The sequence below is a fragment of the Oncorhynchus clarkii genome, chromosome 2, assembly GCF_045791955.1.
Source record: "Oncorhynchus clarkii lewisi isolate Uvic-CL-2024 chromosome 2, UVic_Ocla_1.0, whole genome shotgun sequence".
Classification (NCBI taxonomy): Eukaryota; Metazoa; Chordata; class Actinopteri; order Salmoniformes; family Salmonidae; genus Oncorhynchus; species Oncorhynchus clarkii.
This window is the reverse complement of record NC_092148.1, coordinates 70,811,466-70,829,451: the sequence shown is the minus strand read 5'-3', so window position 1 is coordinate 70,829,451 and position 17,986 is coordinate 70,811,466.

Genomic DNA, 17,986 nt, shown 5'->3' with positions numbered 1-17,986 from the left:
TAGATGTAAGCAATAGTGCCACCTAGTTTTGATCTGCCATATTGTTTTCACTGATTTAGTCCAGCCATATCCATGAGGGGGAGTGAGGTCAGGAGGGAACCATAGAGTGGAGGGGATCGTTATGGAATGGAATGCAGCCCTGAAACATTGGCTAGATTCCAATCTAAAAATGTGTATCCTGCACCTCTACCCTTGTTGACTTGACCTCCCCTACATGATTTGCATGGGCTGGAGAGCCATAGACGTGTAGGCCTAGGCTCTGTCATTTCGCATTGGTGTGTTATAGACAGCGGACCTAGAGACATAAATTAGTATAATAAACTGCGGTGAAGTAATCCAGTGGGTTTCCATCAGATTTCTACACAGAGCCATTATCCCTCTAGTAATTCTATAATCTGCTGCACAGATTACCAGGAACATGACTGCACTGTGTACACCTACACAAGCAGGCAGCTTTTAAGATGCATATGCTTAAATATTTTGGATTGTTTAAGAATCTAGCTAAATAGGGCTAGCGATCACACGATGTTACGTCTGTCGTTGAATGAATGCGACCAAATCCCAGCGTGGAAAGTATTCATGATATTTAATGCTGAAACGTCACCAAAACAACAAAATATATACGAACGTAAAGTTCTGCAGGGCTAGACAGCAACTGTGCAAAAACAAGATCCCACAAACTCAGGTGGAAAACAGGCTGCCTAAGTATGATTCCCAATCAGAGACAACGATAGACAGCTGCCTCTGATTGGGAACCATACCCGGCCAACAAAGAAATAGAAAACTAGAATCCCCACCCAAATCACACCCTGACCTAACCAAATAGAGCATTAAACAGGCTCTCTAAGGTCAGGGCGTGACACACGAAGTAAACATCAGAATAGCAAGCATTTGTTTAATGTGCTCTCTATACGACAAGTTAATTTGGAAATAGTCACCAGGTTAAATGAATAATCAACTATTTCTTATTGACATGCTTTGTAACATCTGCACTGTGGATGGGGAGGTAGTTTAGTTTACTGTGTATAATGATTAACTGCCCATCCGTCATATCAGTATGATGAGGTGTATTAAAACATTCAGACACTGGAAAATAGGGGGCCACACAGGTCTATTGTTTCCTATAATGATTATGACAATAACCACCACATAACAGACTCATAGATAAATAGAACAGAGAAAGCGAGACCTCAGAGAACACCACTCCATGACAAACGTACTTCCAAACCCAGAGACAGACACTGAAGGAGAGAAAGCCTCCCTGGTCCAATAGTGAAAGCTGGAGAGGAGTGAGGAGAGGAGGAACTGGGGCCAATCAGAGGAAGAGAGACTCTTACTAGGAGGGATGATTTGAAGCTCAAGTGATGGAAGAGAACAGGAAGGAAGAGAAGAGGTGGAGTTGACCGACAACCATTACAAGGCAGATCAAATGAAAAGGAGGTGGTTTGGATAGGAAGAGAGGAGGAAGTAGAGGGGTACAGGTGGATTTCCCTTATCGACTGAAAACAAAAGTGACATAGGATAAGCATGTGGGGTAATGAGTAGGATCCGGTTTTTACATGCAAAAGTGTTTGCTGAACAATGCATCATGATGCCTTATAGACAACATGACCGAGCGACACAGATTACTGTTCAATTTGAGCAAGGTGCGCCTCCCTCACCGGCTTCGCCCGGACAAGTGACTGGCCATAATGTGTTTTGTCCTATATATATATATATATATATATATATATATATATAATTTTTTTTTTATCTCAGCCCCAGTCCCCGCAGGAGGCCTTTTGCCTTCTGGTAGGCCGTCATTGTAAATAAGAATTTGTTCTTAACTGACTTGCCTAGTTAAATAAAGGTAAAATAAAAATACAATTTAAAAAAAACTGGTTTAACCCGGGCCAGCTTAATCTAATCCCATCATTCTTTAGCGGAGTCTGAATGCACTAAAGTTACGTTAGTATTGGTCTGTGAAGAGAGGAGGTCTCGGCTGCTGTCTTGGGGTGTTACAATTACCCACCTTCTTTCAGAAACCTATTAGGGATGCGGAGGTTGGGGCACATAGGGGAGAAGATCCGCCAAGTCTGAAGCCATCTTATTCTCTTCTTAGAGCCTGCCAGTCATCACCAACCACAACCAACAGCTGTGATACATTCTAAAGATGGCGCCACCGAGGGGATGGCTGGCGTTTTATGGGCTCTTAACCAACCGTGCTAATTTTTATTTTTTTTGCAACTTATTTTGTATATAATGTTGCTGCTACCGTCTCTTATGACCGAAAAAAGCTTCTCAAATCAAATCAAAGTTTATTTGTCACGTGCGCCGAATACAACAGTGAACAGTGAAATGCTTACTTACAGGCTCTAACCAATAGTGCAAAAAAGGTGTTAGGTGAACAGTAGGTAAGTAACGAAATAAAACAACAGTAAAAAGACAGGCTATATACAGCAGCGAGGCTATAAAAGTAGCGAGGCTACATGCAGACACCGGTTAGTCAGGCTGATTGAGGTAGTATGTACTTGTAGATATGGTTAAAGTGACTATGCATATATGATGAACAGAGAGTAGCAGTAGCGTAAAAGAGAGGTTGGCAGGTGGTGGGTGGAGGGACACAATGCAGACAGCCCGGTTAGCCAATGTGCGGGAGCACTGGTTGGTCGGTCCAATTGAGGAAGTATGTACATGAATGTATGGTTAAAGTAACTATGCATATATGATAAACAGAGAGTAGCAGAGGGTTTGGGGGGGGGCACATAATGCAAATAGTCCTGGTAGCCATTTGATTACCTGTTCAGGAGTCTTATGGCTTGGGGGTAAAACTGTTGAAAAGCCTTTTTGTCCTAGACTTGGCACTACGTCTATAAAGTGATCAGATGAAGCAGATGCTAAACTACTATCACAGACTGGAACATGTTCCGGGATTCTTCCGATGGCATTGAGGAGTACACCACATCAGTCACTGGCTTTATCAATAAGTGCATCGAGGACGTCGTCCCCACAGTGACTGTACGTACATACCCCAACCAGAAGCCATGGATTACAGGCAACATTCGCACTGAGCTAAAGGGTAGAGCTGCCGCTTTCAAGGTGCGGGACTCTAACCCGGATGCTTATAAGAAATCCCACTATGCACTCAGATGAACCAACAAACAGGCAAAGCTTCAATACAGGACTAAGATTGAATCGTCATACACCGGCTCTGATGCTCGTAGGGGGTGGCAGGGCTCGCAAACTATTACAGACTACAAACGGAAGCACAGCCACGAGCTGCCCAGTGACACAAGCCTACCAGATGAGCTAAATCACTTCTATGCTCTCTTCGAGGCAAGCAACATTGAAGCATGCATGAGAGCATCAGTTGTTCCAGACGACTGTGTGATCAAGCTCTCCATAGCCGATGTGAGTAAATCAAATCAAATAAAATATATTTATATAGCCCTTCTTACATCAGCTGATATCTCAAAGTGCTGTACAGAAACCAAGCCTAAAACCCCAAACAGCAAGCAATGCAGGTGTAGAAGCACGGTGGCTAGAAAAACACCCTAGTTAAATTCACACAGGACACCAGATAAGACAGGAGAAGTACTCCAGACAGACTGACCCTAGCCCCGCGACACATAAACTACTGCAGCATAAATACTGGAGGCTGAGACAGGAGGGGTCAGGAGACACTGTGGCCCCATTCGATGATACCCCCTGACAGGGCCAAATAGGCAGGATATAACCCCACCCACTTTGCCAAAGCACAGCCCCCACACCACTAGAGGGATATCTTCAACCACCAACTTACCATCCTGAGACAAGGCCGAGTATAGCCCACAAAGATCTCCGCCACGGCACAACCCAAGGGGGGGCGCCAACCCAGACAGGAAGATCATGTCAGTGACTCAACCCACTCAAGTGACGCACCCCTGCTAGGGACGGCATGGAAGAACACCAGTAAGCCAGTGACTCAGCCCCTGTAATAGGGTTAGAGGCAGAGAATCCCAGTGGAGAGAGGGCAACCGGCCAGGCAGAGACAGCAAGGGCAGTTCGTTGCTCCAGAGCCTTTCCGTTCACCTTCACACTTCTGGGCCAGACTACACTCAATCATATGACCCACTGAAGAGATGAGTCTTCAGTAAAGACTTAAAGGTTGAGACCGAGTCTGCGTCTCTCACATGGGTAGGCAGACCATTCCATAAAAATGGAGCTCTATAGGAGAAAGCCCTGCCTCCAGCTGTTTGCTTAGAAATTCTAGGGACAATTAGGAGGCCTGCGTCTTGTGACTGTAGCGTATGTGTATGTATGTACAGCAGGACCAAATCGGAAAGATAGGTAGGAGCAAGCCCATGTAATGCTTTGTAGGTTAGCAGTAAAACCTTGAAATCAGCCCTTGCCTTAACAGGTAGCCAGTGTAGGGAAGTTAGCACTGGAGTAATATTATAATTTATTTTGGTTCTAGTCAGGATTCTAGCAGCCGTATTTAGCACTAACTGAAGTTTATTTAGTGCTTTATCCGGGTAGCCGGAAAGTAGAGCATTGCAGTAGTCTAACCTAGAAGTAACAAAAGCATGGATTAATTTTTCTGCATCATTTTTGGACAGAAAGGTTGATTTTTGCAACGTTATGTAGATGGAAAAAAGCTGTCCTTGAAACAGTCTTGATATGTTCGTCAAAAGAGAGATCAGGGTCCAGAGTAACGCCGAGGTCCTACACAGTTTTATTTGAGACAACTGTACAACCATCAAGATTAATTGTCAGATTCAACAGAAGATCTCTTTGTTTCTTGGGAGATAGAACAAGCATCTCTGTTTTGTCCGAGTTTAAAAGTAGAACGTTTGCAGCCATCCACTTCCTTATGTCTGAAACACAGGCTTCTAGCGATGGCAATTTTGGGGCTTCTCCATGTTTCATTGAAATGTACAGCTGTGTGTCATCCGCATAGCAGTGAAAGTTAACATTATGTTTTCGAATGACATCCCCAAGAGGTAAAATATATAGTGAAAACAATAGTGGTCCTTAAACAGAACCTTGAGGGACACCAAAATGTAAAGTTGATTTGTCAGAGGACAAACCATTCACAGAGACAAACTGATATCTTTCTGACAGATAAGATCTAAACCAGGCCAGAACTTGTCTGTGTAGACCAATTTGGGTTTCCAATCTCTCCAAAAGAATGTGGTGATCGATGGTATCAAAAGCAGCACTAAGGTCTAGGAGCACGAGGACAGATGCAGAGCCTCGGTCTGATGCCATTAAAAGGTAATTTACCACCTTCACAAGTGCAGTCTCAGTGCTATGATGGGGTCTAAAACCAGACGGAAGCACTTCGTATACATTGTTTGTCTTCAGGAAGGCAGTGAGTTGCTGCGCAACAGCCTTTTTCGAAAAATGTTGAGAGGAATGGAAGATTAGATATAGGCCGATAGTTTTTAAAATATTTTCTGGGTCAAGGATTGGCTTTTTCAAGAGAGGCTTTATTACTGCCACTTTTAGTGAGTTTGGTACACATCCGGTGGATAGAGAGCCGTTTATTATGTTCAACATAGGAGGGCCAAGCACAGGAAGCAGCTCTTTCAGTAGTTTAGTTGGAATAGGGTCCAGTATGCAGCTTGAAGGTTTAGAGTCCATTATTATTTTCATCATTGTGTCAAGAGATATAGTACTAAAACACTTGAGTGTCTCTCTTGATCCTATGGTCCTGGCATAGTTGTGCAGACTCAGGACACCTGAGCTTTGGAGGAATCCGTCATTTGCTTTCGAATGATAATGATATTTTCCTCAAAGTAGTTCATGAATTTATTACTGCTGAAGTGAAAGCCATCCTCTCTTGGGGAATGCTGCCTTTTAGTTAGCTTTGCGACAGTATCAAAAAAACATGTAGGATTGTTCTTATTTTCCTCAATTAAGGTGGAAAAATAGGATGATCGAGCAGCAGTGAGGGCTCTTCGATACTGCACGGTACTGTCATTCCAAGATAGTCGGAAGACTCCCAGTTTGGTGTGGCACCATTTCCGTTCCAATTTTCTGGAAGCTTGCTTCAGAGCTCGGGTATTTTCTGTATACCAGGGAGCTAGTTTCTTATGACAAATGTTTTTAGTTTTTAGGGGTGCAACTGCATCTAGGGTATTGCGCAAGGTTCAATTTAGTTCCTCAGGTGCTTAACTGATTTTTGTCCTCTGACGTCCTTGGGTAGGCAGAGGGAGTCTGGAAGGGCATCAAGAAATCTTTGGGTTGTCTGAGAATTTATAGCACGACTTTTGATGCTCCTTGGTTGGGGTCTGAGCAGATTATTTGTTGCGTTATAATCAACTAGAATGAATCATACATGTAGTCCCAGACTATCCATTCACGCTTTGGTGGTCACCCGTTACCCACCATTCATGCATGTAGTAAGTGTTCTCTGTTACCACCTACCAGCCAGGCATACTAGTACATCCCATACACAATGCATCATTAAGTATTGTTGCCAATGGAGATATTACTTTCTCAACTATTTTCCAATCTCACACATAATAGTTTAAATTTAGTAACTTACATCAAACAGGTGTCTCACAAAACTAAATTTGGATAACTCCAATGTGTAGAACTTTAGTTTTTCACAACAGGTGTCTGCTTACCTTTTTTAGTTGACCGGTCAGGATTTGTGAGACACACCGTCTGACGACAGTACTGGCCAATCGGCTGGCACACCAATGTCCAGCAATGTCCTTTACCAGATCACGTCGGGGCCACCAAATTGTTAGGGTTGCGTAAATTCAAATCTGGTATCAAGATAAATATAACAATGAGTCACTGATTGTATACTATGTATTTTTTTATTAGCTAAGTAATAAATGGCAAATGCAACTTTCGTATATACGGGCTCTCTGTAATACCACGCAGGGCAGAACAGAGAACTGACAGGATGTATGTAAACAGTATTCTTTATACTGTGATAGACATAGTTCCAACCCGTCTGTTGGCCTATCACAGTAGAGGCTGGGCATGGTTTAAACTTGCCCAGCCTATCGCAGGCGCTCAGGCGGGTCCCCGCCTCTTGGTGCTTCTTGGAGTCCTCCCTACGTCGAGGTATAGATCCTTACTGTTCTGGTAGCACCCCCTAGTTATAACAGTTGCTCAGTTCCTGCTACAGTTTTGCAACATGCAGGTCACACCATGTTACTCAGTTCTTGTCACACACAAACAGGCAAGTAGCAAGCAGTTGTTTAATCTCATAATGATGCTCCAGTGCACAAATGCAGACCCCTCACACAACCAACATCAGATAATATTTTATCATATATATACACTAATGGCTATAATGTAAAATACAGGATCCCACACTATTTACATTTTTGTTCACAAGCAAAGCAATTTTTTAAATGTATGAGTTTCAACTGCTAGGGAAGAGAAGATGAAGCGGCTACTAGTCAGTCTCTCAATCGCAGAGGTAAAAACATGCACAATGGGAATATTTGTCTTATCTGTGATATTTTGGTATAAAATGTAATGAAATTAAACAAAATACAACATGAATTCTTACTAGTAATACATGTATTGTTTTAACATTACAAATCATGCTAATCCATTTTTTGGGTGTTTTGTTTGTGTAATTTTAGCAGCCAAAACAATCTAAGTGGCTGGTAGATTTACCTGACACAGTGGCTGGTAGACCAAAAAGTACATTTCAGGCCCTGACTAAAAGTCAGATTCACTCCAAATTTGGTATTAGGACTCATCTGTAATGGCTCTCGTTGGTGGAAGGAAGAGTGGACCAAAGCGCAGCGTGGAAAGTATTCATGATATTTATTTACAAGAAACACTCAAACAAAAATAACTAATCCAAAAACAACCACGAACAGTTCTGTCAGACACTAAACAGAAAATAACACCCCACAAAACCCAAACGGATAATCACAACTTATACATGATCCCCAATCAGAGACAACGATAGACAGCTGCCTCTGATTGGGAACCACACTGGCAAAACAACAAAGAAATAGAAAACATAGATTTTCCCACCCGAGTCCCACCCGGACCTAACCAAACATAGAGAATAAATAAGGATCTATAAGGTCAGGGCGTGACATCATCACAAAAGTCCCTAAAGAAGTTGAGAAAATAACATTGATGCCTTCAAAGATGGCCACACTATACCAGTATATTCATATTAGCACATACGCTAATATGCTACAATATACAAAAAATACTAGTGAGCCACAGGACCAAAGGACACCAAATTTGGAATGGTAAATGTCTTAACTTAGTTTGAGAATAGCTAAGGGATTGGTAAACAAATGGCTGACTGATTGACTTTTTGATTTTACATGTCCATTTTAACCACTGTGAATCCACTCCACAGTGGCCTATCAATTTAAAAATGGTCGCCTATATAAACTCAATACAAGTGATGACTTTAAAAAATGACCTGCTGCAGTGGCACAGTGGCGAACAGCTAACTTTTTAACATATGCCAAAGATCAAAATGTTCTGTTTCATAGCTAATCTCATCCCACTGGGCAAAAACTGGTTGATTCAACATTGTTTCCATGTAATTTCAACAACAACAAAAATAATGTGATGACATTGAATCAACGTGGAATACAGATTGGATTATTAAAAAGTAATAAATTTAAAGGAATTTCGTATTTTTTCACCTAACTTTTAACCTAAATCCAATAACACAGTGACATTTTTTTGTTGATTTGACGTTGAATTCACGTAAATTGACAACTCAACCAAATGTAAATCAAAACTACACATTGAACTGACATCTGTGTCCTTCGCCATAAGGCTCAGAGAAAATGTTGCTGTTACACATTTTAGTAAATGGCATAAGCTGATGCACACCCGCTAACATTTTTGAGAAGCTTACTAATGGAAAGTTTTTTTTTTTTTTTTTTTGAAAAATAATTTTTATTTTCATTTCACATTGAAATACAAATTCAGTGCATAACGTTGTACATAACATGGATACTTACAAACAGTATCAACAAGTACCGTAACAATATAAGAATATCAAAACTCCTAAAAAAAGTGCTGTTCTGCAGAACCTGACCAGTATTATTGGCCTATATTCAAGATTAACATGCCTCTAACAATCTCCAAAAACAATACAAACAATTCTATAAATAAAAATATATACATATGCCAAAATGCACTCTGGATGAAACTGTGTATATCAAATATCTACAAAGGCTTAGATTACATTTCAATTGTACCTATGTAATACAACTATATATCGGTTATAAACACATTTACAATGACGGGTAAATCCCTTTCCATCTCTGTCTTACTGATGCAATGCCCCCCTTATCTATTTCAAATTGTATTCTTTTCCAAACTTCCTGTTTTATAAATTGAACCAATCCCGTCGGTGACCACTTGAGGGTGTCATTAACTGCACCACATCTGGCCTTACTAATGGAAAGTATACTATAAAAAGAAAGAAAGTTGCACACTCGAATTATGCTCCCAAGCACTTAATTGGTGTAGCAACCAACGTTTCAGCATGCAGTGCCTTCCTCAGGGTTACATGGTAAATGCTTGAAGCAGGTTATGTAGACAAACAGTACAATTAGTGCAGCCAATTAACACAGTGAGAGGTGTGTCCAGGGCATGAAACAAACTTTTCGGTCCACCAACCACTTGGCACTTTTTTACCAGCCAAAATCAAATAAAATCGCTAAAATTACACCAACAAAACACAAAAACCCCCAGATGAGCAGCTTTGTAATGTTTTCAAAAAAGTACATGATTTGCTAGTAAGTACTCTGCCTCACCTGCCCTGAATGACGGGTTGCCTCTGACCCCAATACATGTTCATGTCACCATCCATGTTCATGTCACCATCCTAAAAACGAGGTTGACTATCACCACCGATTTCTGTATGCTAGCTATGATACCAGATTTTACGAATGGGAGTTGGCCAATTCAGTTGCCAGGATGTCATGTGTCCTACTTATATCTTTATACTCATAACAACTTATGCATTACAAAACTTTTATTAGATCAAATACGCTATTTCTTTTTTTGTTGACCAAATTCGACACTATCATTGAAAATGTATGGGCTTCAGTTGTTTCAGCGCGCCTAACTTGCTATGTGGATATCTTGTGTGACTAGCAGCCATGTCGTCTTCTCTTTCCTGGCAGTTGGAACTCAAACATTGAAAAACAAACTAACTTGTGAACAAAACAATGTAAATAGCCAAAAAAACAAACAAAGACAAAGTCTCACGTCAGTAGACTTCGTTTCAAGTAAATTAGACCAACTTTTATGCCTGTGCACAGTGCTCCTAAAAATTAACTCAACACTTCACTTGTTGCGCCAGGTGGGATAGGCTAGGATTTGTAGTTTTGACTTTGTGCGAAGAATTTACCAGCTATGAAACAAAATGGCAGAAATACTTTGAAAACAGCTACTGCAGCATTTATTTAGCTATAAAAGTGATCAGACTTGACAATGTTTTATTCACAAATGAAAGTGAAATGCAGTGACTTGTACTCATGAATGCCAAGGGAAGCAAGGCTTCCCCAAACATAATTCAAATAAAAAAAGAAAAGGATGCATTAAATAATTGATCTTTTGTCTCCCTGTGTTTCATAACTTTCCTTCAATTAGAAAGAGGCTTGATATATCTCACTGGAGAAAGCATCCGAGCGAGCGAAACAGCGCCCCTCTGTCTCTGTATGTTTAGGCCATCTATCTGATGCTGTCTGGCCAAAAAGGTATGACATTGTTGCCGTTTGTAGCATTGAATGCTGGAGTAATATTGGAAACAAGGGAAGCCAATGAGTATTTAGCCTCCTTTGATAGAAAAAGTATAAAATAATAGTCAATCAGCGTTTAACTAAACTGACCAAGCTCAACTGTGAATGGTCTTGGCACACCCAAAGAAGTGTCAAGGTATGCCCGTTTGGATTTGGCTTCACCTCAATCACATTGAGAGCAATACATCATAGAGCCCAACAGTGGAGGTGTCATAATACCAATAAAACCTAGCGGTCAAACAGGGAAATGGTTCCAAATGTTCTTACACCATTCATTTTTTTCCCATCTGGGATTTTAGAAACACTTCAAATAAGGGATGTGTTCACTAGCGGTGCGTGGATAAAATCCCTGGGGAAGTGCCCCCCCTGCATGTACAGTAACAATCAGTTACATGACCTACAGCATGGTCAAGCAGGTTATTGTTTCCAACATATTCGGACCAATAAACAACTATTGATTTAGAACCACAGTTACCGCAAGTCTCAAAGAAAACAGGAGCTGCATCCACTATTCCAGCACCATTTCAAATTCAACATCATCAAATTATGTGGCTGTCCATGGTTCTGATTTCTGTATGCTTGTATGTGTGTGTGCGGGTTCGTGCAAGTAGACAAACATGTTGACTCATGCTACTTGTAGAGTACCGCCAATGCTGTCCTCCTTTCTTTCATGTTGATGAAAAGGTATATCACTCTGTCATACAGTACTCACTTGAGTGGGTTGAGTCACTGACGTGATCTTCCTGTGTGGGTTGTGCCGTGGCTATACTCGGCCTTGTCTCAGGATGGTAAGTTGGTGGTTGAAGATATCCCTCTAGTGGTGTGGGGGCTGTGCTTTGGCAAAGTGGGTGGGGTTATATCCTTCCTGTTTGGCCCTGTCCGGGGGTATCATCAGATGGGGCCACAGTGTCTCCTGACCCCTCCTGTTTCAGCCTCCAGTATTTATGTTGCAGTAGTTTATGTGTTGGGGGGCTAGGTTCAGTGTGTTATATTTATAGTACTTCTCCTGTCTTATCCGGTGTCCTGTGTGAATTTAAGTATGCTCTCTCTAATTCTCTCTTTCTCTCTTTTTTTCACTCTCTCGGAGGAGCTGAGCCCTAGGACCATGCCTCAGGACTACCTGGCATGATGACTCCTTGCTGTCCCCAGTCCATCTGGCCGTGCTGCTACTCCAGTTTCAACTGTTCTGCCTGCAGCAGAGTTGGATCATGCAACCTTACAATGTGCTAAAAATCTAATTATGTGACACAATGTTTGTAGAACAATTAATAACTATAAATTAAGCATATAGGAGTACCTATTTCTTTGTTAACCACTCGACGCAGAATAGCCGCATGTTTAAAATAAAAATAAAACATACCATTATTTATCTTTCATCTCTCTGTGTTTCATGATTTTCATTAAATTCACAAGAGGCTGAATGTATCTCACATGAGAAAGCACCCAAGCGAGTGACACAGAGCCCCTCTGTCTCTCTACAAGTGGGCCATCGATCTGATGCTGTCTGGTCCAAATAAGTATGACATTGTTGCCGCTTGTAGCATTGAAGGCAAGGCATTTGGCCTCCCTTGATAAAAAAATGTATACAAAATTAACCAATCAGCATTGAGCTAAACTAAGCGAGCTCAACTGTGAATGGTCTTGGCTCACCAAAAAAAAAGTAAAAGGAAGCCAGCTTGGATTTTGGCATCCCTCCTATCAAATCCCATTGAGAGCATATCATTGACAGAAAAATGTTAATTGTTGCATCTCATTGTGTTGTTGTCCTCCGATGGCCAGCTAGCTAGCTAAAATTGCCCCTTTCGTAAATTAGCCATGGATGGAGATAGGGATTTGGACTTAATTCTCTGTACTGGCCAATGATTATAACGGCGATTCTGATCCAACCGTAAATTCATACAAGTGACGCACCCCTCCTAGGGACGGCATGAAAGAGCACCAGTAAGCCAGTGACTCAGCCCCTGTAATAGGGTTAGAGGCAGAGAATCCCAGTGGAAAGAGGGGAACCGGCCAGGCAGAGACAGCAAGGGCGGTTCGTTGCTCCAGAGCCTTTCCGTTGTTCACCTTCACACTCCAGTGCCAGACTACACTCAATCATATGACCTACTGAAGAGATTAGTCTTCAGTAAAGACTTAAAGGTTGAGACCGAGTTTGCGTCTCTCACATGGGTAGGCAGACCATTCCATAAAAATGGAGCTCTATAGGAGAAAGCCCTGCATCCAGCTGTTTGCTTTAGAGATTCTAGGGACAATTAGGAGGCCTGCGTCTTGTGACCGTAGCGTACGTGTAGGTATGTACGGCAGGACCAAATCAGAGAGATAGGTAGGAGCAAGCCCATGTAATTCTTTGTAGGTTAGCAGTAAAACCTTGAAATCAGCCCTTGCCTTGACAGGAAGCCAGTGTAGGGAGGCTAGAACTAGAGTAATATGATCACATTTTTTGGTTCTAGTCAGGATTCTAGCAGCCGTATTTAGCACTAACTGAAGTTTATTTAGTGCTTTATCCGTGTAGCCGGAAAGTAGAGCATTGCAGTAGTCTAATTTAGTATCAAAAGCATGGATTAATTTTTCTGCATCATTTTTGGACAGAAAGTTTCTGATTTTTGCAATGTTACGTAGATGGAAAAAAGCTGTCCTTGAAACAATCTCGATATGTTCATCAAAAGAGAGATCAGGGTCCAACGCCGAGGTCCTTCACAGTTTTATTTGAGACGACTGTACAACCATTAAGATTAATTGTCAGATTCAACAGAAGATCTCTTTGTTTCTTGGGACCTAGAACAAGCATCTCTGTTTTGTCCCGAGTTTAAAAGTAGAAAGTTTGCAGCCATCCACTTGTGCTGTTCTTATCCAATTCCGAGGTGTGTATTGAAGATATCGGAAGAACTGTCCACATTTACTTTCCATCAGTAAACAACATGAGTAGGTCTAGCAAACAGCAAAAGCATTAGCCTATGTCAATCTACTATCCCACATAGTACAAAAGTTGACCTATTCTGTGCAATAAATAAATATTCCAAGCAGTCTGGGACAGTCGTGGGATGCGATAGATCCCAAATTAATACAACTACTAGCATCAAATTTTTTTTTAAAGCAATGAGGCTGACGCAACAGATGAGAACGTTTAGCTTAAAATGTTGATAAACTATTAGGCTATTTATTCATATTACAAGCGCAGCAATGCATGGCAGTAGACTATAAGCTCGAATGTTCCATTAGCTGGAAAGCTCGAATGTTCCATTAGCTGGAAACACCATTATCAAAATTGACGGCAAATGGGATTATGCATGTAATGCTTTTATTATAAAGGTGCATTTTTATGGTGAAAAGTATCTTCCTCAAACTTGAAAATCACACGCTGCATATGTATACCAGTTAGGCTCTACACTCCTTGTAAAGCGGATTAATGTGCTTAATTAAAAAATGTTATTTGGCCACTTTAGTTGTGTTACAGACCTTATCAAAACATAGGCCTATGGGATAGGCTAGATGAGGTGTGCGACTTTGATTTGAAAAAGTTACAACAAATAAAGGCATTGTTTCTTGCCTTACGCTGGCCATCATTCACAAGTGATAATATACAATTTACAAGTGATAAGCTAATATTGTCACCCATCATACTATTCTTTATTTAATCTTGTCTTTACATATACTAAATAATATATGTGTAAAAATTGTTTTGATTTAGAATGGACCATTATCATGCACCTGTCTCAAAAAAGGGGAAAAATATGTGGTTCATTTTCATGCCAGCCTGGTAGGCTATATTCCTGTTAAGAGAAGCAATGTGCTTAATATTATGAAAGTTGAGAAATAAATATAGGCCTAGACCTATAGAAATCTGATGTGATCCTCTTCTTTTTAATAGAGGCCATCACTCTGTTTTCTCACGCAGTTGCATAGCATATAAAAAATGTTGCGCAACATGCGCTCATGCTCTCATGAAGTGTTTGTTTAGATTTTTGATTAAATTTGCATTGATGTCATAGTGATTAGAGGGATAATAGAGTGCTGAGTACCTGACAGGTAGCAAGTTTGGTAGGCTACTAATAACCAGCAGCAGCATCAGAGTTTGGAGAAGCCTAATTACTGTGAGTAAATGTTTACGTGGAATTTGACTGCTTTCATGAGATGTGACCACCTGTGTGGTGGTAATACGGTCACTGTAACAGCCCTACTCATCACTACATTTAGCCAGTGGTGACCCACCTGCCTAGCTCAGTGCTTTCTATGGTGGTGGTGCAAGCCAGAAGAAAATACGGAGCGTTGTGCCGTGATTGGCTCAGTGTTCTGTCACTCATGGGGACACTGCCCCTTGGGTGCTGCCATAGAGTTACATTAGAAGTGCCCATCCATAAAGGCTCAAGGTCATTGGCAACAGATAAAATGACGTCAAATCACGTTATATCTACAGTAGCTTTGATTGGACTGATGTCAACGTCATACTTTCAAAATGTTAGCTAGCAGTCATCATCATGAATCAAGTCGACAATCTTCTGGCAAATACTTTCTAATCCTTGTCATATGAAGAGAAATTATAGATAAAATGTATCGGTGCTCACCGACCATTGAACATAAACATTACACAACAAGTTGGAAATTGTCCTTAAGTAAAAATCATTTTAGGTACTACTTAAGTAATTTCTTGGGGGTGTCTGTACTTTACTATTTATATTTTTGACAACTTTTACTTCATTATATTCCTAAAGAAAATAATGTACTTTTTACTCCATACATTTTACCTGACACCCAAAATTCCTTTTTGAATGCTTAGCAGGACAGGAAAATGGTCCAATACATGTACTTATTGTAACGGTTTTCTTCCATTGAAGGAGAGGACGACCAAAATGCAACATGTTTAGTGTTCAACATGTTAAATATAGACGATAAACGAGAACACTACACAACGCAAAATGACAAATGTGAAAACCGAAACAGTCCTATCTGGTGCAATGACACAAAGACAGAAGACAACCACCCACAAAACCCAACACAAAACAGGCTACCTAAATATGGTTCCCAATCAGAGACAATGACAAACACCTGCCTCTGATTGAGAACCATATCAGGCCAAACAACAAACCCAACATAGAAACACAAAACATAGAATGCCCACGTCCTGACCAACACTAAAACAAAGAAAACACAAAAGAACTATGGTCAGAACGTGACACTTATCAAGACAACACATGGTCATCCCTTCTGCCTTCGATCTGGCGGACTCACTAAACACAAATGCATCTTTTGTAAATAATGTCTGAGTGTTGGAGTGTGCCCCTGGCTATCCATACATTTTTAAAACAAAAAAATGGTGCCGCCTGCTTTGCTTAATTGAAGAAATTTGAAATGACATATACTTTTACTTTTGATACTTAAAAGTATATTTAGAACCAAATACTTTTAGACTTTTACTCAAGTAGTATTTTACTGGGTGACTTTTACTTTAGTAACTTTCTATTAAGGTATCTATACTTTTACTCAAGTATGACAATTGGGTACTGAGCTACAACTGGGAAAATAAGTTTTGAACTTTCAACCAAATCGGAATTGTAAATTGGGAACTTTCTAGAGCTACAACCTGATGTCATCATGATTCAACATTTTTTTCAGAGTTCCCATTTGTCTTGAAAGCACTGTAAATCCAGAGAATGCCAGACTTTGATGACAAAGTTTGATGACAAAATATGCCCACGAAGGACCGCCGCGCCACCTTCCTGTTCAAGTGAGCACAGCACAACAAGGTGAGTCCAAAAATGTCTTGTATGCTGCTGCGTAAATTATGTAATATGCGAGGGAGATATGTATACTGTAGCTAAGAAAGTAATACTAAGTGTATGTTGTGTAGTAAGTAAGCTGTTAGTAGCCCATGTGCCTCACCCTAATCATTTGGTCTATTTTCACCTCTTAATTTCACCTACTGTTCTGACTTGGTGGTGCATATGTAGCCTATAACCTGTTTTTGAGAAATTAAATCAGTGAATATTGTAAGAGCATTCATTGTCTGCTTATATGCCCCCTTTATTTATCCTATGGTTTCTGACTTGGTGTACAGGGAGAATGGCCTATGTTCTAAATTCCGTCGCTGTACATTTCAAAAGTGCTGAACAAATAGTTATATTGACTACATCCGTCCTAGCTCGCTCATTAATGTCTTAATAGATATTACAAATTGCCTCTTATCTGCTTGTCGTGCCCTTTATGCCATAGCTTGTACATCTCAATTGTCAGTAGAAACCACATTTGTTTAAGCAAGTCAGCCATATCAGCTATGTTTTTTTTAAAGGCAATAAATGAAGCTGAATGAACTGTTTCGCTGCCAGACAAGGCTCTGCTGATAGCAAGGTGTAGCAGTGGTAAGGTGTTAGGACTGCTGTTGGGACTCTGCTGTTGGGACAGCTTTATATGGGCCCTAACAGTTTGTGGGCACCGTTTGTCACCATTATAGTGCAATTAATGTATTGTTTAGTGTTATGTTGTATAGTGGTTTTGCTGGCATGCATACCACTTTTTTTTCCCCCACCAAGATTTTCATGCTAAAATCTCCACTGCAGTTAGCTACATTAGATAGTCAATCCAGAGATTCTTACATTTGCCTCAATTCGGTCCAGATCATCATGGCATTTGTAGTTATTTATGATAGCCACATTATCAGCTAATTAACATTTAATTTGTTGGGGGTAAATACAGGCAAATATAATCATGTACTTTCATATTTGTTTTATTATCTTCTTGTGGTTCAAACATAATGCATAATGAACATCATCAACATGGGAAACATGATATGCTAATAGACTGTGGGCAAATTATGTTCATTGGGTTGAAATGTTCATAGAAAGGGCCTGAGATCAAATGCAATATTCAAACCACTAGAGGTCCACGTTTTTAGGTAGGAGCTCCAGCTGTTCATGAGGCAGAGAGAAACATTTGCAGTTTTACAGATAATCTTATGCTATTCTACATGTTTTGCCATGAGACTAAGATACATTTTTGCATTTTTAAAGCAAATGTCCTGCTATTCTACACATTTTTCTATAAGGGTGAGAGAAAACGTTTCAGTTTTAAAGCAAATTTCCTGTAATTCTAAACATTGCCATGGCTTCTGACGTGTTGATAGTGCCATCTGTGGAGGCTGATTGAGTGTTTGGTATGCAAGTGCTGCTTCATTAAAATATAACCAACCTACAGCACTAGACTACACTTCACTTGCGTCATACTTTTGGTATTGAGAGATAAAAATGGTAATGCTTTCACTGATTGCA